General features: G+C 44.4%; 1 long non-coding RNA gene across 2 annotated transcripts in view; it reads right to left on the bottom strand.

The window, feature by feature from the left end:
* The window catches only part of LOC137561157 (uncharacterized), a 317,944-nt gene that overhangs the window by 48,374 nt on the left and 245,311 nt on the right, over positions 1-24,259 (bottom strand). Inside the window, exon 4 of one of the 2 annotated variants that reach the window (XR_011029893.1) lies at positions 19,813-19,962. The exons of the other annotated variant lie outside the window; for it this stretch is intronic. This is a non-coding gene — a long non-coding RNA (uncharacterized lncRNA). Of the gene's footprint in view, positions 1-19,812; positions 19,963-24,259 lie in introns of those variants that run through there. 2 annotated transcript variants of the gene reach the window in all.

The following is a 24,259-nucleotide window of genomic DNA, read 5'->3' as shown; positions in this document are numbered from 1 at the left end:
AGCACAAAAGATCAGAAATAACCCCCAAATCAAAAGGTATACACTGTAATGAACAAATTCATAAAATTGGACTGTTTGCAGACGACACCATCCTGGCCATTACGGAACCACTAAACTCACTTCCCTCTCTTATGCAAGACCTGAATCACTTTTCGGAGGTCTCTTACTATAAGATAAACAAATCCAAATCATTTATATTGGGATCTAATATCTCCATCGAGGTTCAAAATAAAATTAAATCACAATACACCTTCCCCTGGGCTAAGGAATCTATCTCATATTTAGGAACCAAATTATCGGCCTCCTCGAGTAAACTATACAAACTTAATTATATTCCTCTACTACAATCAATTAAAACCGAACTACAAGGCTATAATAAACACCCTCTCTCATGGGTAGGTAGGCTGGCAACCTTTAAAATGTTCACCCTACCAAAAATAACCTATATATTTCGAGTGGTCACAATCCCAATATCCAACAGATATTTCTCAGACCTAAATAGAATCATTTTAGACTTTATTTGGGGAACGGGGAAAAAACACAGAATAGCTCACAAAAATCTCATCATCCCAAAAAAATGTGGAGGCTTTGGCCTCCCCTGTCTAAAAACTCTGTATTCAGCCTGCAACTTAGAGATTTCAAAGGCATGGTGGCTGAAAGATAATAGACCACTATGGGCCTCCATGGAAAGCTCTATACTAAAATGTCAACCCAGTGACTTCTTAATAGCAACATGTATACAGAAAAATATCCAAATACCAAACTACCCCACAATCATAGCCACCATAAATGCATGGAAACTGTTGACACAGACAGAAATCAAAGGTCAGACCAGAACAACGCCCAACATCCCTCTCTCATGTCTTAAAATCCTAATAGAAAACATTAATATAAATGCCTGGATAAGAGCAGGTATATCCACTCTCCAACAGACAATCACAAAAACAGGGGTAAAATCGTTCCAAGACCTGAAGGAAGAATTTGGATTGGAAAATCAAAACTTCCACACTTTCCTTCAAGTTCGCCACTTTATACAGTCAACACAACCCTATTGGCCTAAATGGCCAACAGACCTATACTCCCATTTTGCCAGTCCGGGCAAATTTGAAAAAGGAATAGCAACATGTTATGAAACCTTAATATCTAACTCAATAAAAAATCTTGACAAATATTTAAAACACTGGTCCTCGGCTCTCAAAACAAATATAACAAATGATATGTGGTGCCGAGCAGCCAAAAATATTTCTAAGCTCTCTAAATGCTCATCCCATTGGGAAACCCTATTAAAATTATTATTAGATTGGTATATCACCCCTTCTAAGTTAGCTAAATATTCCAAATCACATGAAAAAAAATGTTGGAGAAATTGTGGTGAAGATGGTACCTTAACCCACATAATATGGGACTGTCCACGCATTAAACCCATATGGAACCAAACATTTGAAGAAATCTCGAATCTAATAGCCACCAGCACCGTACCAAGTCCAGAACTCGCACTCCTACATATAGGGATAGACTCCTTCCCAAACACACATAGATTAACAATCACTCACCTATTGTGTGCCACAAGACAGGCCATATGTATACACTGGAAAGACCCTGATCCCCCGCCCTGGTCTTATATAGCCAACCTTACAAACCTAAACCTTAATATGGAGCACAAACTGAGAGAATCCTTTATTAAAGTATCACATTTAAATTCGGAAGAACAGCCCTACACCTAGGTTCATAAAGACTCTATCATTCCTAACTATATTTAATGGAGGTTTTGGAAAAATCAAGGGGTATAAGAAAATAAGGGAAACAAATAAATAAATAGAAGGATGAGGAAGCTTGAAATGTGTTTTTATAGAGATAGTAGTAGTAGAATAGAAAGTTTGTCAGTCTCTCTTAGTCATTAGCAAGAACAAGACCAGGTACGTCAAGGACAAAATACAAACCTTGATGAGATTGTATAGTGATAGCACCAGCCAGCCAGGGGCTAGAGATTACAAACGGTATAAGTATTCCTGCAACACTTTTACAAGACTATGCAGAACTATACAGTACCCTCCATAAGACTCTAGATGTATTTTATTTAACTGCATTATGACAAATCTATGCAACTGACCTACCTTGAAGTCATGATATAGATAAAGAGCCCTTGATGCATACGTATCTATACAATAGCATGTACAGATCTCTTTAAAACCAGATACTAAGCTTCTGTCTTGTACCATTTTATAGTATGATATGCTATGTTATATAATGACATGTTGTATGTTGTAAATATGGAAAATTTTCAAATAAAAACTTTTAGTAAAAAAAAAAAAATGTATTAAACTAACTTCGTGATGTGGGCTTTTTTTCCTCTTTCTTTCCTAACCTCAGCGGCGTAGCAATAGGGGGTTGCAGAGGTAGCCAGTAGCCACCGCATCGGGGCCATTGGGCCAGAGGGGCCCCAAAGGGCCCTCTCTCAACTGCAGTATTAGCTCTCTATTGGTCCTGTGCTCATAATAATCACTTCTATAGATACTATGAATAGTGGTAATTATTAACAAACTGCTTCCCATCCTCTCCTTGCACCTCTGACACTGTAGTTGCCATTGGCAGGATTTGGTGCGCCTTATCAATTGTTATATATAGAGTGCTTGGGGGGCCCCATTGTAAAACTTGCATCAGGTCCCACAACTCCTTAGCTACGCCACTGCCTAACCTTTTGTGTAATCAGTGAAGGGGTCAGAAATTACCTGTAACCTATTCATCTGAGTGGTTGTAACAATGTGGTTGCCTCCTTAAAGAGACACTGAAGCGGAAAAAAAAATATGATATAGTGAATTGGTTGTGTACTATGAATAATTACTAGAAGATTAGCAGCAAAGAAAATATTCTCATATTTTTATTTTCAGGAATATAGTGTTTTTTCTAACATTGCATCATTCTATAATATGTGCAGATTACACAACACTCAGCATTCAAAATGATTCTTTCAGAGCAGTCTGTGAACTAATGACCTCTCCTCTGGCAGAGAAAAAGTAAATAGTTCAGGAACAGTTGAGATAATAAAAGTCAGAAAACAACCCTCTCCACGACTTTGAAAGTCATAGACCTTAATGGCTGTTTTGCATAGAGATAACAACTGGAGTTTCTTAACTCTTCCTGTACTGGAAACAATCAGACTGATGTATCTGATCTTAATGTTTTATTTCTTAGCTGTACTACACATACAAATCATAATATCATCAATTTTTTTTTCGCTTCAGTGTCTCTTTAACCTCCTTAGCGGTAACCCCGTGCTACACACGGGGTAGCCGCCGCGGAGGATCACATGGCCCCAGGACTTAAAAAAACAAAGAAACTGGTGCAATACGCTTTAGCTAGCGGTTCGCTAGCTAAGCGTATGCACAAAGTTGCTCAGGTCCCCCGCGATCGCCCGCAGTTACTTTCGGGATACGTACCCCCTAGCGTTCCCATGCAGGCGCAGCCGCCCAATCGGCTTCAGGCATCGCGATGGTGGCGATCGGGATTGCGGCTGACGTCATGACGTCAGCTCCGATCGTCGCCATAGCAACGTCAGAAGCCGATCGGGAAACTACGCTCTTCGTGGGATCGTGGCGAGGTACGTATAGCCGGCGGCGATCGGCGGGCATGGGGGGGACCGGAGCAATCTAAAGCATACGCTTAGCTAGCGAAATGCTAGCTAAAGCGGCAAAAAAAAATTGGGGGTCAAAAAACCTCCCGGCGGACGCAGAGTCAGAAACTGCGTACCGCCAAGGGGGTTAAGTAGGGGGTGAACAGATATCACCATAAGCCCCACATTCTACCACCTTCCAGTCCGAGTCCTAGGCAGCAGAGAGAAGGACCCCCAATCTCTCAACATTGAATCAAGGGGGCTTTTAAAGTTGAAAGCAATGTTGGTTGATAAGGGTCAGGGGTTGAAGCCCCACGTTTGCAAACTCCACCTGCCAGGCCATACAACTTGCATGGATGGAAGGGCTTGATAAGAAAATACAAATACATTTATTGCTTTAAAACACATTAAAGCTTGCAGTGATATTTTAGAAACATTTTTTTTTACAGAATTTATGTTTAAAAAGTAGCAACAACGGCATTTGTTGGGGATTACTGCAGTCATCGCTTGGGGAATAAATCTCCATGGTAATGCCTGGGAATCATATAGTGAACTTCTGAAGTCCCATTGGGGATAGTGTGTGGCAAATTAATTCATTAATCCACAATCACATTTTTTCTTTCCTTCTTACTATTGTGGGATAGGACATCATTTGCTACTTAGACAATGTGGCTGTTCGTACTAAACGCCTTTTGGAGTTCCGTGGCAATGGAGTACGAGGGAAACAAAAGCGATTATAGATGTCTTTTATAGGGGGTAGTACCTTAGTTATGTACTACATTGCCTTTATACATCTGTGGCATATGAATGCAAAAACACAGAACACTTATACAGTAGATGTCTATGGCAGTCTAAAAGTGGCCAAACATCAGGCGACATGGCGGCGGATCGACCATCCAATTTGATTATTATAATCCAATTGGATGAAAATCAGTGCAGCCAAGTGCATGCCCGACCGACAATGCGACCAATTTCAGGACGAAAGTCGGTCGCATTGTCAATTGTTCATTCTGCAAGATGTTGGGCCGACTTGCTCAGGTGGGTGCACAGCGGGAACAACGTGCAATTTCGCAAGGAAACCCCCGGCGTTGTCCCGCCTAATGAAAAAATGTCCCCCGGTGCCCCGTGCAAGGTATACATTTCCTGTCCGCGGTCTGCGCTTGTCCCTCCGCTGCTCTGGGCGCATTCCACTGTCCATACACGTGAGCCCCACATGGTTTTCTAGTAAGAGCGCGCATGTGACGTCCCACAAATGACACAGGAAACCAGTGGGGCGCGTGTGTATGCAGAACGGAGGTATCCCGGAAGCCAGCGGGGGACAAGTGCAGGCCGCAGACAGGCAACAAGGCGGATGGATGTGGCGTCACAAGGCCAATTCATGCTGAAATTGATCAGGAATCAGCCTGTGGTGTATGGGCAGCTGACAGATCTCTCTCTTATCAGATTCAATTAGAGAGAGATTATTCTCTTAGTAGAATCTGCTCATACATTGCTAGATGTATGGCTACCTTTAGGGCTTCCTTTGCTTTCCTTTTTAACCGTTAATTAATATTTGATAAAAAAGGAAGAAATCTAGACAGCTACATCTGTACCCATCGTGTGGCATCATCCTCTGCCATCCCTGTTGTTGTTTGGCCTATTACCGAGGCTTCTTGGTAGACAAAGCTGGAAACATTTCATTTGAAATCACGTCAAACCCAAATTAGAGTCAGAGCCTGTGGCATGATATTCCTAATAATCATCCAAATCTCTGTGACTAGAGCCATTGCCCTGTTTATTCATGCTGGCTTCACATATGCAATTTAGAATTCAGCAGTGTTAGCTTAGCTTTTAGAGATGAATTATTAGTATAATTATTATTATTTTAGTGCTGATAACTGAACAAATGTGATCCAATTAACATTATTTATGCAGGCTCGTTTTCTTTCTAGATCAGCATGTTATGACTTCCCATTGATAATGAAAAATCTTCCTGTTAGGCTTATTAAACCTAGCTCAAGGAAACATGTTTATTTGAAGTTTATATAGCCTAAAAAGGGGTTAGAACCTGATTTTAGGATTTTACTGCCTTCTGGGTTCCCGTTGGGAAGGTCTCCCTTTGCTTTCTGCTCCTGGGACCATTTACAGAACTCCATGAGCTTAAAGAGAACCCGAGTTGGACAATGTTTATATAAAAAAAAACTACCTGACATGGAGGGCTAGCCAGATCAGGCAGAGCCACTCCCCACCACTCCTGCATCTTTTTGTTTTCTTTAGTTTTGGTTTGTGAGGAAAAAAGGATCACACACCGGCAGCTTTCTGCTCCCTGCTTCCTACCAGAGAGAGCAAAGAGGCGAAGAGGAAGAAACATGGAGAGGTGGGGAAGGGGCAGGACAGAGGCAGAGAAGGGGCACAGAGGTGGGAAAGAGATGTTCCTAATGTCAAGGGTGCTTTTTCCAGGACTGCCTCTCCTGCAAAGCATGCCCTTCCTCTATTAAGCTGCTGTTGTTCCTCCCCCTCACCTGGGTCCCCTGTCCCCACTACTCCTCCAGATATTTGTGCAAATTGTTAAAGTGACTCCGAGCTCATAAAAAAAATGAAAGTTGTACTCACCTGGGGCTTTCTCCAGCCCAGTGCTGGTCGGGAGGTCCCACGACGGCGTCCTGGCTCTTCTCCTTCTCCCCGCTCCGGAATGGCTGACAGGCCGCAGCCCGGGCGACACTCGCCCGAGTGTCGGGCTGCTCCTTCCGCGTATGACGCGGATTACGTCACACGCCGGCCGCCTCGCGTCATCACGGCGGCCGGCAGGAAAGTACTGTGCATGCGCGATTAAAGCGCGCATGCGCCGTACTGCCACGCCGGCCGCCGTGATGACGCGAGGCGGCCGGCGTGTGACGTAATCCGCATCATACGCGGAAGGAGCAGCCCGACACTCGGCTGAGTGTCGCCCGGGCTGCGGCCTGTCAGCCATTCCGGAGCGGGGAGAAGGAGAAGAGCCAGGACGCCGTCGTGGGACCTCCCGACCAGCACTGGGCTGGAGAAAGCCCCAGGTGAGTACAACTTTCATTTTTTTTATGAGCTCGGAGTCCCTTTAAGATATAATGTCCACAGCGAGTGGGAAAGATTACCTTCTCTCTACTTTCTCCGCTCGCCGCGTCACTTCCTGCAATGCCGCCCTCCGAAATATAGAGGGCGACATTGCAGGAAGTCTAGGGGTGAGTGGTGGAAGTGGAGAGAAGGTAGTCGTCCCGCTCGCTGCGGACATTATATTTTAACAGTTTGCGCAAATAGCTGGAGTGGAGCGGGGACGGGGGACCCAGGTGAGGGAGGGGTGGGGAGCGACCCCCCTCCCCACGGCCACCCCGGTCCTGGCTGCTTTTCACTTCGCCCCCCCCCCCCCCCCCAGGCATATGTTTAAAAACAGGGGGGGAGAATACCAAACCGGATCCGTTTAAAATGGATCGAATCTGTCACAGACCTAGTGTGGACCTAGCCTTATCTGCTCCTCTTCTGCACTGTGCCTCTCCTATCACCATGTGTTAGCATCTCCCCCTAGACTAGCAATGCACCTCATGTGACATTAGAAGCCTACAGAAAGACGATGCTACAAGGTAAAAGGAGAGGCAATGGACCAGGTAATTGTGCTCCTGCTGTGACCGCTCTGCATGTGTGGATTGGGAGCAGTGATGAGTGAAAATGAAGATATTCTTTTTGCATTCATTTTCACGAAAAAACATGGAAAATTCGACCGTCGAGTGAATCATTGCATAATAAGTTTGTGATTTTTTTTCCTGCAATTTTTGTGCTAAATAAACTGCTTCAGTGCTTTTGTTAATTTTCGTGTTAAAAACTATGAATTTTCGTGTTTTCTGCAAGTGTTCGCATTGGAAACAAAAATAATTGTTTTTTATCATAGTGCAAAAATATAATGCAATTTTGCAAATATTTTCTCAAAATTGAAAACAGCATTTACAATGCCAAAACGACTTTGCCGAAAATACACATGCAACACTGATTAGGAAGCGTATGTGCGACTCCACTTGGTGGGTGGGGGTGGGGGGTCAGAATCTGGCCGCACTTCTTGCCACACTTCTTAACTTCCTGTCTGGTAGCAGGGGCTCGGTGGCATTAGGTGGCCAAACCATGAGACCCAGCCTTGGCACACCACATCCACATTGGGGAGTAACAGAAAAAGCTTCTGAGGTGGTTTAATATGTGCATTTTTTCATTCACCATCAAACTATGCCGATGCCCAATTTTATGCTTTGCCTGGAGATCTGCTTCAATTAATATTTTTCATAAGGTATGAAAATGAACTACGTGATGAGCAAAATGTTTCACAGTTCGCAGTCATGCATAATTACTTTGGCATAAAATTAGCAATTCACAAATGAGTACGAAATTGCAGAAAACATTTTTTTTAAGTTTTATCATAAAATTATTTGGATTCTATAAAACGAAATGAATAAATTAATTGCTGTGCCTTTAAAATTGCCTAGCTAAACCGTACCACCTACTGATGAGTGCACTTATGAACTCGTCTTCGGGGATTTAAAACAGACGAAAACAAGCTAAGAAGAAGGAAGAGACTCGTACCCGTCTATGCCACCGCACAGGCTATAGATAATACAACAGCGAATTTGCTTAATGAAGGTCAAATCTGAATGTTAATACACCTTTTACCATTAAAGTGGACCTAAAATCTTGCACAGGACCGAAGTAAAACAGAGAGAAATGCACCGTGCATGTATTCAGAGAGTTTAACACTCCCCCCCCCCCCCCCATCTGTGACTCATCACAAGTTGTAATTTGATCTTTTCCCTGTGTCACATGACTGACATGGCAGAGATGGCAGATAAGCTCATTTGAAAGCACAGGATGTTAAAGAGAATCTGAAGTCACAATACATTTATCAAAAAATTACTTAGGTGGATAGCCCTTAAAATATAGATTGTTTCTATCCACTTACTGCCGCTAAGCCCCCTCTCCATCTTTTTATGGTTTAAAAAAAAAACAGGATTTCCTGGATGAAATGGCTGTGACCTCTGTGACTGCTTCCGGGTCGCGGTTCTAGCATAGCCCCCAACCGTCCCGTTTTCATCGGGTCGGTCTCGATTTTGGGGGGCCATCCCGCTATCCCGCGCTGCCCCCCCTGGTCTCGGCCGATGGGGAGAAAGGGGGGGGAGAAACGATCGAGGCACCAGCCCGGGGATGCGGTATGCGGCAAGGATGGCTGCCGCCATTAAGTTTTGCCCTCCCTCCCTCCTAATGTGCCCCCAGTGCCCCCCCCCCCTGCAGAGTAAAATGCGCAGCGGTCTGTAAATCTTACTATTGCCTCTCCGTGCGTACAGGGATCACATCTGGTCTTCTTGGCTTCCTGCTTCCTGTGACGTCACAGGAAGCAGGAAGCCGAGAAGAGTCAGATCCCAATATGCATGGAGAGGCAATGGTAAGATTTACAGCCCGCTCCGCTGCGCATTTTACTCTGCAGGGGGGGGGGGGCACTGGGGGCACATTAGGAGGGAGGGAGGGAGAAATTTAATGCCATGCTGTATACCGCATCCCCAGGGCTGGTGCCTCGATAGTTTTTTTCCCCCTCTCTGCCCACCCACGGCCACCCTCACCCTCCTCCATACCCACTGGCACCCTCACGTGCCTCCCCTTTCGGGAGTAATTAATATTATTTATTAATTAAAAATATTTATTTAAAAACTTTTTGGTGGGCGTGACTAGGGGGTTGGGGGTGTGGCCAGAGGTGTGGCCTAAGTGTCCCGCTTTCTATAATTCAAATGTTGGGAGGTATGCACTAGTGCGCGCATAGATGTGTGCATATGCATGAGGGGCGGCATAATGATTTAAAGTGGGTGGAGAGGGGCGGGGATAGGCAGTGTTTGACTGTTGAAGAGGCAGAGATTGGGTAAACAGCTCTGCCTCTTCCTGGTAGCTTTTTCTGCAACCTAATGGGTCGTGTTAGACAAATAGATAATTTCTGGGGACAGGATTGCTCATTCTGCCTTGGGTATGCGGCAGAACACTTTGTCTACATTTTCATGAAGTCAAATAAAGTATAAAACAACAACAAAAAAACCTCACTTCAGAGTCTCTTTAACAATAGATCTACTTCCATGAATGAGGAAGTAGAAACAGTGCAGATGTATTTTAGGATTTGTATCAGTTGTAATAAAGAAATGTTTTTTGTTTAAAGGTTATTGTGCTGTTGTGTATCTTCTAGAGCAGAGAGGAGGTTCTGAGTTCAGGGCCGCTTTAATTGGTAAACACACAATGTTAGCAATATGTCTTCTTTCATGAAAGCAGGAAGTATACACACCGCGGATTTATTGCAGGATTTAAAGCAGCTGTAACGAAGAAATGTTGTTCTTTAAAGGTTATTATGCTGTTGCGTATCTTTTAATGAAAAGCTTTAATGAAGGTCAAATCTGAATGTTAATAGATACACCTTTTACCATTAATGAATTGATTGGCAAAAAAAAAAATAACCATTACAATCCCAGGAAAAGCGCTGTTTTATTTCTGAACCGCGATGTCGCCGAGCCCAGGGTGCTTTCAGATGTAAAGAGGAAACAAATGGAGAATGGTGCGAGAACCCTCCATTCATCACTCAGAGGAAAGAAAATATTCCATTAATCATACTACATGTATTATTAATGTGACCATATTTTCTGATCATAATGGTGCCATTATTTATTTATTTTTCTGCTTAAAATTAATATAACTGGAGCATAATTACAATTTCTAAACTAACTGCATAGCCAGGCTCCAATTTATCATCTTGAAGCAGGAACAAGTGATTGCATTGTTATTCACTGTATAGTATTGAGTACATTTATATTGCATGTTATTATGTGTATGCTGCCGCTGTGGAAGTGTGAAGATGAACTTCAGTCTGAAAGAAACAGCAATAAGTGATGCATCTAAGGGGGTAACTACAGAGCCACAGCCCCAGTGCAGATTTCACACTGCTCCCCCATCTGCACCTGCTGCACTTTATACAGTACATTTAATTTACATGATAACAAGTGCTCTGCTTCCAGTGTGGCAAAGGTGTGAGCAAGGCACGGAAACAGATTGAATAATTACCAGTGTTCAAAGCACATATACAGGTGATCACTGGTGCTATAGCAACAACGGAGAGCTAATGCAGCATTTGAAGGAAGTCCCCAGGTGGGCATCCTTTGGTTCAGGGGCCAGAGGCAGATCTATGCAACCCTACTACATTACAGTTGGCTATGCCCACATCATGAACACACCCATTTTCCACTCATGTCATGGCCATGCCCATTTTGCACTCTACCTTTGTCCTAGGTGCCCCAAAGTGCCCCAGATCTTTTAGGATTAGCAACGCCCCTGATTAAGATGAAATGGAGCCCTAGGCAAGGTACTGGATTTGGCTCATCCTGATGGTCCTTTTGGCAATCTGAGGCTGGACAGGAGACAAAGAAAGTGGAAGTTGGTCCCCATGTCAAACACTAGGCCCCAGGCACCTGCCTAGGTTCCCATGTGAATGATCCTGCTCTGGTGGGGTACTATTGATACACCTTGTAAAGGTGTCAGTGGGGTAATACGGAGACGCCTTATAAAGGTGTCAGTGGAGTAATACTGACACACCTTGTAAAGGTGTCAATGGGTGGCTGAGTGCTACCATCTTGGAACTCTCTGTCTGTGATTTGGGTATAGGTTAATAACAGGTTAAATAAAAAAAAACTTTCCTCTGTATTCTTACCAGTGCTTAAGTTAGGACTGGTAAAATTGCTTTCCAAAATTTCCATCCTTTTATGCATCAGGCCCCTTGGCTGATAGGCTAATTGCTAATTCTATTTTTTTTTTTCAAATTGTCCTAAAATATCTTGAGCAGGAATAGTCATGCAAACCTTTCATTTTTAACAATTTTCTTCTTTTGCATTTTTTTTCTTTTCATTTTCGGACCTCCTGAACTCCCTGTTGGCATTTTTTACTTTAATTGCCATATAATATTTCCCATTTTCCCCAGTTTACTGTAAACATTATGTCTAAATTTGGCTTTTACAAGACAGTGATCAGAATTACAATTTTCTCCTGTGTATGTCTGACCATCCTCAATGGAGATATCCTACCTCTTCCCCAGTAGCACATGGTCTATGTGACTGTTTTCCTTAGTGCCAGGAATAGCCCATGTGCATTTGTGAATAGCTCTACAAGGAAAGCAGATGCTGGATAGTCTAAGGTTGTTCAGAGAGGCTAATTGGACCAATCCGATGCTATTGTCACTTGTTTTTTCATAAAGGCCATATTTACTGATGGGCACCATGGTATATTTCATATTCATCAGTCTTAGCATTTAAATTGCCTTATTTAATGAGAAAATAATTTATCAATATTGTTTCTCCTCTTTTTTGGGGTTCCTTATAAAACCAATTATAATTCGTCTTTTGTTCTACTCGGTGCGTATTAGAGGCATAACTGAAATATAATAATAATAATAATAATAATCTGAACATTTGTATAGCGCTTTTCTCCTGTGAGACTCAAAGCGCTCAAGAGCTGCAGCCACTAAGGGGCGCTCAAGAGGCCACCCTGCAGTGTTAGGGAGTCTTGCCTTGAACTCCTTACTGAATAGGTACTTGACCTAGCCAGGAATCAAACCCTGGTCTCCCATGTCAGAGGCAGAGCCCTTAACCAGTACACTATCAATATCCAGGGCCCCCCAGCAAAATTCAGCAACAACCCAACAATAATAGTACATAAGACCACTGAGACTCTAGTCAAAAGCAATAACCACAATAGAAGCAGTCCATTTCAATCATAACCAAAGCAATCCTGTCTCAAGCACAGTTGAAATAACAATGTCAAGTGGCTGGGAGTGGGAAAGAATAAAAGACAGATAAAAAACAAGATAAATAATGTAAAAATCATAAGCGTTAAAGGCGTTAAAGTGCTTGGCAGAATAGATGTACAGACAAAGGTATATTAACACATGGTCTTTAAACTTAACATGTGCAGACAGCCCATTGACATTTATTGGCATTTATGCAATTTATGTATTGAGTTAGACCTTGTACTTTGGTACTTATCAAGCTAGTCCCAGTCAGCCTATCCAGTCCATCCTTTCCCGTCTGGACAAGGGCAAGATTTACCATAAGGCAATGTAGGCACGTGCCTACAGGTGCTTGATGATGGAAAGGCTGCCTACTCCCCTCCCTGAGTGTCTTCCTTGCACCTTCTCTATGCAGAGTCCCAAGCAGAGCATAAATGAGAGGTTACTCACCCAACTCTCGGCATTCCACTGATGATATCTCTGTAACGATTGTGGAACTTTCTCCGTGATCAGCGCACCACGCGTGCGCTGACACGGCGGAAATCCTCCACAAGCGTGTAATTGCAGGCACCCAGCAAAAGGTGCTACGCACCTGTAGAGGGAAATTCCTGTCGGCAGATGGCGCTGGGGAGTGCAGAGGAACCAATCCTCTGTACCTCCACAAATGCCAGACAGGAATTGTACGAAGCGCAGAACGCAATCGCAAGAGAGGCGATTGCAAATGAAAATGAGCAAAGGGACAGGTTGTATGTGTGTGCGCCAATCCAGTCGCCACCCCGCGACCGGGCACACACAACAGCAGATATGAAATAGGAACGCGATCGCGAGAGGTGCGATCGCCAGACGTGACACAAGGCAGATCAGAATAGAATTCGAGGGTAGCAAAGGCACAGCAAATAATACAATAAGGAGATACGGAAAATAACAAACGCTAGCTAACCGCGAACACCGCACTCATTCGCAACAGTGCACGTGGTTATGCGTGATCTCCACGTGATAAGCACAATAGAGACAAGCACGCCTAACTAACCATTAACAGACAAACATGAAACAGAGGACGCGAGCGCTTGCTTAACGGTTACCTCACCGAGCCTCCAGCAAGCGTAGCGGACAAGACAGACACATGAAAACAGGGACAAGCGAGAGATAGGATCCACAGCACTAGCGAAAAGTGGCTAGCGCGATCTAGGTACAGAGTAGCGGAACAGAAGGATCCCCAGCGCTAGCGAAAAGTGGCCAGCGCGATCCCAGAAGACAGAACAGAAGGATCCCCAGCGCTAGCAAAAAGTAGCTAGCGCGATCCTAGGAGACAGAACAGAAGGATCCCCAGCGCTAGCGAAAAGTATCTAGCGCGATCCCAGGAGACAGAACAGAAGAGATAGCTGGTAGCAACCGCTGCACCAGCTATACTCCAAGAACAGAGATCAGAACCATTTCCTGTCGACCACCATAGGGACAGGACAATGGCAACAGGCAAGACAAGACAGAACAGGCAATACAGATAATACAATCCTAACTGCACTAGGGAAATCTGCCTAGCGCAGATTCAGGAATTACTCTAAGCTGATGTTCAAACAGAGAGCAAGGCTGACACCCCACCAGGAGTGTTACATAGGACGAAATCCTTGTGAACAGCGAAGCATTGTGGGAAAGACATAGTACTTATAGTACACGCCTCCAATGAATGTGGCCAGGCAATTTGCATGACAACGTATGCAAATTCCTCTGCAAGCACAAGCTGCAAAACTGACAGAAGCTCTTCTTTCCAGAGTCCTGCAGCATGCAAATCAAAACAATGGTCAAAAAGCTGCCTGCCTGCACAGGCAGCTGAGCAAATCATCACAATCTCCCTTCAGTTGGGGGCACATCTAGCTACTTAATATTGAGGGTGCTTCTGGCTACCTAATGCTAAGGGACACCTATAGCTACCTATGACAGGCAAGGGATGTAAGGGAGAAGTGACAGCTGGGCCAGCCAGCACACTTACAGTGCAGTTCTGTGGTGGTTTGCAGGTTCATGGAGGGTGAAGTCTAAGGTGCCAGGAAATCTGTGCCTATAGGCTCCTGTGTGGTAAATCCGGGCCTGGTCTGGAACATTAGTTCCATCCTGTCCAGTTCTTTCTGTCAAGTTTATCATCCTTTCCATTCTGCCCCATCCTGTCCAGGCCATCCCGTCCTGGCCATCCAATCCCGTCCGTCCTGTCCAGCTAGTTAGTCCTGCTCTGTTAGTTTTAGTCAATCAGTCCTGTTTAGTACTCCTTCCCACATTGGCAAGGTACTCCTTCTGTTCTTCTCATTTCTGGTGGGGCAGTCCTAGGGATCGTGATCTGGCGAGCACGAGGCAGCAAAGTAGTCCACCACCCATTAGGAGTGATGGCCCATCATCCCTTGCTGGGTGCACTGTTTAGAAGACCCTTTCTTGCTTATACTCTTATATATGACATGAAACTGCCCATAATAATTACCAGTGCCAAGGTCAATGGAACTTTGACAGATGGTCAATGGGACAGCTCTGTGCTGCAGACCACATGCATGTAGCAGTGCGTTATTGCAATTCACTGCAGCGAAGCACATACATGGCAGCATCAGACACTGCAACCTATGCACGCCTGATGTTCTTGAGTAAGGCATGCTGTACATTTCACTGAAATGCACAAAGTAATGCATAAGTGGAAATGAGCACTTACAGTATGTACTTTATGAAACTTGCTTTTACCCCCTATTGTGAGATCATTGATGCTTTTGAAATAGACCTTAATATGCTGGAAATTATCTAGAAATCTGAAAAAGCGAAAATCATGATAGCCAAAAAACATGATTACCCATAGTTATCAAATGTCAAGTGTATGGAAATTAGAAAAATAGTATGTAAAAAGTCCACAGGATTTATTCATATACAGTAGATGTGTGATACATTGGGCCTTAGTCAATTTACTATTTTTCACTCTCCTGAGTTTTCTCTAGAATATAATTTAGCATCTTCTCTCTTTAAAATAACTTTTCAGCACTTTGCAATTGAAAAGTGCTGAAAAGTAGTTTTTGAAAAAATAATATTAAATTTTTTTTCCAGTATTGCTGGTGGCTTAAAAATAAATGTATTGAAAAGGTGTAAATATGTCACCTAGAAGAAAACTCATTAAAAAAAATTAATTGAATAGTGGCCATTATCTTATTTCCTCAAATATGTGATACATTATCCATGAACAATGCATAACGGGGCCGTGTAGAGTGTCCTTAAGTGGGATATGCACAGTAGTACCAAACCAGAGTAGTAAGGCCCTCCCATGGTCCCAAACCATCTCCTCTGCTTGACACACATGTTCTGTCAGGCCCAGTGCTCACCAAAACCGCTAGCAGATCCACAAAACGCTAGCGGTTTTTGGAGCTGATTTCAGAGCAATTCTAGGCATGTTTATGTAACGAACGGTGTAGCACAGAGAGGATCTGATTACCGGTGATCTGCAGTATCACTGGGAATACAGATATATACCAGATTATAGATGATCTGCAGTATCACCGATAATCCAATATACTAGCTAACCTCTGGGCACCTGAGTAAAGTGTAGTGTTTGGTGTAACTGTAACACTAAGAGGCCTAAGCCTAAGGCAGTAAGGAGTACTGCACGGATTCCTTCCGAAGACCTGAACTCTCCTAGGAGGGAGGAGTCAGGCTAAGATAGGAAGGACTCTCTGATAGTGACACTCAGGAGGAGGTGTCACTAACAGGACTGGTAACCGCTTCTAACAGTAAGGTCGGTTCTCGAGGTCGGACAAGCCAGGTAGTCAACACACAGACAGATAAAGTACAGATTCAGAAGGCAGATGCGGAGTCTTAATAAACAGGCAGGGTTCGGCAACAGGGTATCAGAAATATCGAGGTACAGAATCAGGAGGCAGATGCAGAGTCTAAGGACGAGCCGGGGTTCGGCAACAGAGTATCAGAATGACAAAGTACAGGATCAGAGTTCAGGAGAATGGTCAGGCAGGCAGAAGGTCATAACAAATAATCACAAACAAACTAGTACTTTAAGCTATCAACAGAATCTAGCTAAGTGTAGGATTACAGCTTCAGCTGGTCCCGGCACACTTTAGGATCTGACTAAGGTCTGAGTGCTACCACGTTGTGTTTGCAACGCCAGACAACCAGCAACTGAACAGCCGGCAGAATATATACACAGGCATCTCTCCAGCACCTCCCTAAGTGCTGGACCAATGAGAAGAGGCCTAGCCGTCAGCTGACCGAGCAGGTCAGCTGACCTTTTTCTGGCTGCCATATATGCTCTGCCTCTCCACGCGCACACGCATTACTCTGAATCTAGAGGGACTATGAGTCCCAGCCACACCAGCACCGCTCTGCGGTGTCTCAGGGCCATGCGGGCTTTCTCCGCGCTCCGCCATGCCCTTGAGGGAAGCAGCCGCCTCACGCTGAGTAGAGGCGGCTGCTTTCCCGCGATGCCTCACAGTACCCCCCTCCCGAGGAGTGGACTCCGGACAGCTCCCACCAGGTTTCTCGGGATGTAAGGCATGAAACTCCTTCCTCAATTCGTCTGCATGCATACGACTCCTCGGTACCCATTCTCTCTCCTCAATGCCATACCCTTTCCAATGCACTAAATATTGTACCGAATTCTGTACAATGCGTTAGTCTAATATTTTCTCCACCTCGTATTCGGGTTGGTCATCTACCATCACAGGAGGAGGAGGAGTGGGACCCACCTGGACCGCAGGTTTAAGGAGAGACACGTGAAAAGATCTTACGCCCCGCATACTGGCCGGAAGATCTACAGCATAAGTGACATTGTTGATTTTCTTGGTCACAGAAAACGGACCCATAAACCTGGGACCCAATTTGGCTGATGGCTGTTTCAGGGTCAAATGACGTGTGGAAACCCAGACTAAGTCCCCTGGTTGAAACTTCCATTCCAGAGAACGTTTCTTGTCCGCTTGACCCTTTTTGACTTAGAAACGCCTTCTCCAAATTCCCTCCTCTTTTTGTGGCAGGGCAGATGCAGCCAGCTAAACTTAGGTGGCCTAATGTAAAGTGGGCGCAGGGAGTGCTTTCACGTTTACCTGTTTTGAAAGCTGGATTGGCTTTCCTCTTCCTCCAGAGCGAATGCTGTAATGCCGACATCCTCTTCCAGGCCCCGATCACATGATATGGCATGTGATCAGGACCCAGAGAATGATGTTAGCATTGTAGCACAGCTCAGTGGTGGAAAAGTCTCTTCCACCAACCCTCTTCCACCACCAAGCAGCGCTGCAATGCTGACATCATCCTCCGGGTCCCGATCACATGTCATATCATGTGATCAGGACCAAGAAGACGATGATGGCATTACAGCACATTACAGTGAAGGAATAGAAGAGTCGAAATTCGGAACAGGTAAATACGAAAGTGCTCCCTGTGCCCACTCAGCATTATAGCCTGCCGAGGAAGGGAAACATGGGAAGGGCTTAAAACAATGTGGCGACGCAATGCATGTTGAAAAAAATATATAACTGGTTGGCAAAAGGTTAATGAAATGAAGGAGTCTGGGAAAAAATATAACGGTCTTTTTTGCCATTGATCTGCCAATGATCTGCCATTGATCTGGTATGGAAATGGATGAAGTGGGGCAATAAGTATTTTTTGTTGTTGAAGAGGGTGTGAATGCAATGTCTAGAGGAGACAAGATTAAAGGTTTATGCCCTAGTCTGTTTTCAGGAGACTAGAAAGGAATAGGTAGTCCTCGGTTAACGAACGAGATAGGGACTGTCGGCTCGTTCTTAACCTGAATCTGTCCTTAAGTCGGGACGCTGTGCAAGCCACCTTTGCCCCCGTTTTTAAAGCAGAGTAGGGCAGCGGAAGGCAGATAGGGGACATAATGACTCATCAAGAGGCGCCTCCACTAGGGTGCTTCTCCTGATTGCGTCATTATGCGACGCATAAGTGGCCGCCGGAGAAGAGTGGACAGAGAGAGAGTACGGGCCGTGCAGCTTCCGGGCAGCAAGCTGGGACCCTTCTATCGCTGTGGAACAGGTGAGATGTCCTCTATCTCCCTTCCGCTGCGCCTACTCTGCTTTAAAAACGGCAGCAGAAGAGGTACCGGTAGTCCCCAGTTGCATGATGTCATTGCGGCGGGTCGGCGGGCGTTCGTATCGGCGGGTCGTTCGTAAGTCGTGCGTTCGTAAACCGGGGACTACCTGTACTAGGATTTTGCTTAATTCATGTCACCAAGAATTATCTTGCCCAGTTCGCAGTAGAGAAGATATGGCAGTCTTGATGCACACATGATGCAATTTCCCATCCGATCAATGGGAAATATGGCTGGCAGTTGCACATGTGTACATGTCCAAACTGCTCCCGATCGATAACAGGATCAATTTTCCTGTGATAACTTTGGAATATTGATCCTGTTATCAAACAGAGCAGATTGGACATGCTGAAAATTATCGGGGAAATAGCATAGTGTGTACACAGCATTCGAGATATTTCATTTAATTTAGTTACAATATCCCCCCAAACAAGCAAAAGCAACAAGCACCTCCCACGGTGAACAGCTTATTGTTACTTGGCTAGAGCTTGTGTACAACGTTTATCAAAACCTGGAGAAGTGACAAACATTTTCAGAACACCTCCCCTAATGTGTCCCCCGTGAGGTTTGATACAGGATTAATGCAGAGACCTGGAACTTAAGAGTCAGTTTAAATCATACTTAAAGAGCGCAGCCAATGCTCCCCGTTAATACATATCATAAACAAGCAGCGCTTTGCTGAGCAGGGCTGCAAAAAAAAATAAAAGAATAAACTTTGTATAATAAAACAACGTCAGAGTGATGGATGGGCGCGAGCAAGCACTCGTACAGCCTAAGATAGCAGCATTCCAATAACAAATTGCCATTAAGCTCACACATACTGCCTATGCACAGAGTTCCGGCTTGACAATTGCAAGGCTGCATAAAAAGCAGACACGGATATATTGTTTTTCAGACGCTCAGTTTGTTATGAGTGCAATTATCGGCAAAACAAATCAATAAACGCCGAATATATTATCCCAGATATGAACTCCAGGTCATGCTCTGATTACTTGCTCCCGCTATGGTTGGACGCTGTTGATAAATATTTTACATATCTTGCTTATTTGCGAAACAACTAGTTTTCAGATGACTGCAATGTTTAGGAAATCGTTTTTTGTTATATAACTTCGACAATTATTTGTGGGCCTTTTTTTCATGTTTGGTTACTGGTCAGCGTTTGAGTTTATTGCAAAAAGTGAATCTAATCATTATTTTTATTAACGTATTTCACTATTTTGTTGGAGAAAACTGTCAGTTTATGTGAAAATATATAATTGCAGTGTAAAGACTTTTTTCTCTGTGATTTAATGTTATTAAAAAGTAAATGATCATTGGAAAAAAACATTATTACCGATATAATGTATAGCAGATGCTCGTTGTCCGATCCATGCAGATTGTTATAACTTGGCAGTAATCAGACTCTCTAATGTCCTTATCTGACCTTCTCTTTGGAAAGGAAAGGATAAAAGCGAGGTGGATATTCTTTCCAATGTCATCTCCCTCTTCCTGGCAGATAAAATGTACAGAGTCATATGTATTACATCTAGTCTGTCTATGTGTCTATCTATAAACATAATCATATCAATATCCTGGCTGGCACCATATCATTTTACTTCAGGATACTGGGCCTGGTTTAATTGTTTAAGCCTGGTACACACTTTCAATTATGATTGGCTAATCACTGACCAATTTTACGCCTATCCCTGTAGCATGAACGCAACAAAGGGAAAGAGGCGCCCAGGATAGGATAAAACTAGGATAAAAAAAGAGGTGGCTTACCTCTCAATAGACACAATCAGTGGAAGAAAACGGTTTAATTTTCACTGGCAATGCGTTTTGTGTGAGCAAGCACACACACGTAAAAATCGTTTCCTTCCACTGATTGTGTCATATTGACAGGGAAGCCACCTCTATTTTTGTTTTGTTTTTTACTTGGTTTTAACCTAGTTTGATCCTACCCTGGGTTCCCCTTTCCCTTTGTTGTGCCATTACCCCTTCTCTTAGAAAGAGGATAGAATTTCAGGTCTGCAGTGGGTCAACCACCTACAGGCCATAATTATTTTACAAGAGTGCGACCATCTTACATCCAGCCATACCTGGAGGTACCCGAGTGGCTAAAGTTCTCCACCTGCTTCATGTGGTTGGTTGCCCCTTTATGCAATCCACCTTTGAGAATGTATTTCCTCTTTAAGTCTACCTTCGGCACAAAATAAGTGACATACTGCACTACTGGGCTCCCATTTTTTGTGTTTTTTCCAATGTGTTCCCCACCCAACCTCCTACCCAGTGGCGTAGCTAAGGAGTTGTGGGCACTGATGCAAGTTTTACAATGGGGCCCCCCAAGCACTCTATATATAACAATTGATATGGCGCACAAAAACCTGCCAAATGGCAACTACAGTGTCAGAGGTGCAAGAAGGGGATGGGAAGCAGTTTGTTAATAATTACCACTATTCAAAGTATCTATAGAAGTGATTATTATGAGCACAGGACCAATAGAGAGCTAATATTGTAGTTGAGGGAGGGCCCTTCGGGGCCCCTCTGGCCCAAGGGCCCTGATGCGGTGGCTACCTCTGCAACCCCTATTGCTATGCCCCTGCTCCTACCTGTAGCATGAGGGTCAACAGATAATAAATACTATGAGCAGATTGTGTAGGTTAACCCTCACACTATATTGAGGTGGTAAAATTGGTCAGTACGGTAATTGGCCAATGATACCAAATTTCAATTTACAATTGGCCAATCACTGACTGATTCTACTTCCACCATGTAGCATGGGGTCCAGCAGATATTGAATACTATGAGCAATTTATGAAGGTACACCTGCATACTACATGGAGGTGGTAAAATTGGCCAGTGATTGGCCAATCATAATTACTGGTACACATCCAATTTTGATTTACTAATAATTACCAAATTTTACCACTACCATATAGTATGAGGGCTTACCTACACAATCTGTTCATAGATTTCCAAATCTGTTGGCCCTCATACTACTTGGATGTGTATACCAGTCTTTTAAGCTATGTACACACATAGTTACATAGTTATTTTGTTTGAAAAAAGACATACATCCATCGAGTTCAACCAGAGAACAAGTAACATGTGATAACTGTTGGCTGAAACAGCCAATAATGACCGTTTCAGCCGGTGCGGCGGGAGAGTCGCGCTCCTAAGCCTGTCTAATGCCGATTGGCTTCATCTCGCTCCTCGCGAGATTAGCAGGGAACAAGCATACGCGTTCCCTGCTGTAAACAGAGCGGGGCCACAGCGATCAGCCTGCCAGCCTTGATCGTCCGTGATCGGAGCTGGCAGGCTGAAACCATCAATAAAAAAGCTAATAAACATGTGTACAGTCCTGCGATCTAGCACTGCGCTGTACAGGGGACAGCTTTGTCACTTAACTGGCTCATAATCCATACATATGCTGATGCTGAGGATCCAGGTGGCCCAGGAGGACGGCAAGGGATGAATCAGGCTGAAGGGGGTTGGCGAAAGCCCTAGGTATGCATATTTGTTTAGTCCCCCACCTCAGGTACACTTTAAGTGCTCCAGTATTGCTTAGTGCAACGAGCTAGTGGGACCACCCCATAGGGATCTAGTGGCATAGCGCTTTGCCTAACGCTGCTGATCAGCAAGCGCTCCTAGTGGCTCCCAGCCCAGAAACAAACTTTTTTTTAATTTGAACATTCTATTGGACTTTTTTTCTGCGATGGCAATGATAAGCAATTACTACCAGGTAGAACTAATCCTATCCAATCTTGTTATCCCTGTAACACCCACCAAGTATGAACCCTCCTCCTGCACTGTTTCTGGAACCTCCAATCAAGTCCTGGATGATATTATGATGATTTTCAGCACAGCTGCTCCCTCCCACTCCAAAGATGAACAGGATGTTCAGCTGGACCAATTGTGCCTATCTACAAGCAGGGCCGAAGCTACCATAGGAAAAAATAGGCAGTTGCCCCAGGGCCCCAGAGCCTGTAGGGGCCCCCGAGGTGTCCCTCCCCATCTTAACTGTTGCTCCCCAGAGACTCTGCAGAGTCTGTTAATTTGGAAGGTGATTGGGGGAGGGTCAGCAGCCAGCTCAGGGGCCCAGGAGGGAGATTTGGCTGCAACAAAGGGCCTCTAATGACGCTTTTTGGTTCGGTGGGTGTCTGTTGGGGGGCCCCCAGGCTAATCTTGCCCTAGGGCCCAATTGTTACTTGAACCGGCCCTGTCTACAATGGAACACATGGCTGAGGGTGGTGGATTGTGCCCACAGCTCAGATTCCTTTACATACCTATAGAATGGAGATGTGTAGTTCATATTAATATCCTATCTGCAACAATATAACAAAATAACATCTTTTATTGTTCGTTTGCTTTGCACAATGTATCCAACTTCATGTAAATACATAAAGTCAAAAGCATGCGTTCCAAATTTCAATAATGGCATTGAATACATGCTGAACTATGAAAATGTTCCTAAGCATTTAATTCATGCAGGATTACTTTATTACAGTAATTATCTTATGGTTTTGAAGCAGTTATATTTTCGTTTAAGTGCCTTACTTTGCATTTCCAGGTATTATTTTTCTTTATGGTGTAAAGCACATGTAATCTCCATATCCCGGGGTGCTTCACACCTTAATCACTGGACCATAATGAATGGATTTTCTGCTGCATCAACAAGATTTTTTTTTACATGTTTCTTAGTTTAGACAATTGCTTTGTCTGTAGGGCCTTAATAACTGTAGTATGTGTGAGTGGGTGCTTAAAAAAATGCCTTCTTATATAGTACATGTACTTGTAAATGAAGGAAAATGCAGAAAAGTTGAGCTTTTCATCAGGTTTCCTATTTCCTCTCTTTCATTAGTGTAATTTCACCATATTTATAAAAGGATCATTGTGGAAAATTGACAAAAACTATTATTATTGCTTAAAGTAAACCTGTATAAAACTTTTATTATCTTTCCTCTCAGGTTTACTTTAAAGAGAACCCGAGGCCGAGGCGGCATACTGAAATCCTAATAGGACCCAAAGGCCAGTCAAGTGCACAGTGACACGGCTCTGGGTCATTGTATCACTTTTAATTTTGGGAGGTGGGTGCGGATGGCCCTCCCCGGCACTGGCCACGCTTGGGGGGGTCGTCTGCGCCACCCAGCCTCCCCCTTCAGGGTGTCGCTGTGGTCCCTAGGCAGTGAGAGAGCCTGGGGCCCCGCAGCCCCCCCCGGTTGTATGGGGGCATTGGGAAGCCTCCCCGTGGCGCTCCTGGATAGTGCTATGTAGAATATACTAATTCCCACAGGGCAACTGCTTTGCGGTATTAGTTTTTGACCCTGCAAAGTTTGGCATGCGAAAGCAAATGCAATTTTGCATGAGCAATGCCTCATGATAAGCCAATTTAGCCAGATTTGCACAGCCAGACTTGTAAGGGTTAAGCTTGGTGTTGAGCACGCATACATTTTCTTGTGGTTAGCATTTTGCAATTTCTGTCCTTTGGAGGCAGGTGGTGGATGGCTTGCTCTAGGTGGTGTGAGCCCTGGAGTGGGCTGTCTGTGCCTGTCCTCCCCCCCTTCTGGAGTGATGTGTGTGAGCCAGCCCTGAGCCCTATAGCTTGGGGTGACCCATGCCTCACTCCTTTCCCATGCAGTGCCCCCAAGTTAATGTGCAGTAACAGAACGCAATGGACGTTAAGGTAAGTGCCTGTTTTTAATTTTGGGGGGTGGGTGCGGATGGCCCTCCCCGGCGCTGGCCACGCTAGGGGGGGTCATCTGCGCCACCCAGCCTCCCCCTCCAGGGTGTCGCTGTGGTCCCTAGG

This window comes from Hyperolius riggenbachi, chromosome 3 (assembly GCF_040937935.1).
Source record: "Hyperolius riggenbachi isolate aHypRig1 chromosome 3, aHypRig1.pri, whole genome shotgun sequence".
NCBI lineage: Eukaryota > Metazoa > Chordata > Amphibia > Anura > Hyperoliidae > Hyperolius > Hyperolius riggenbachi.
This window is presented reverse-complemented; position numbering and strand designations above follow the sequence as displayed.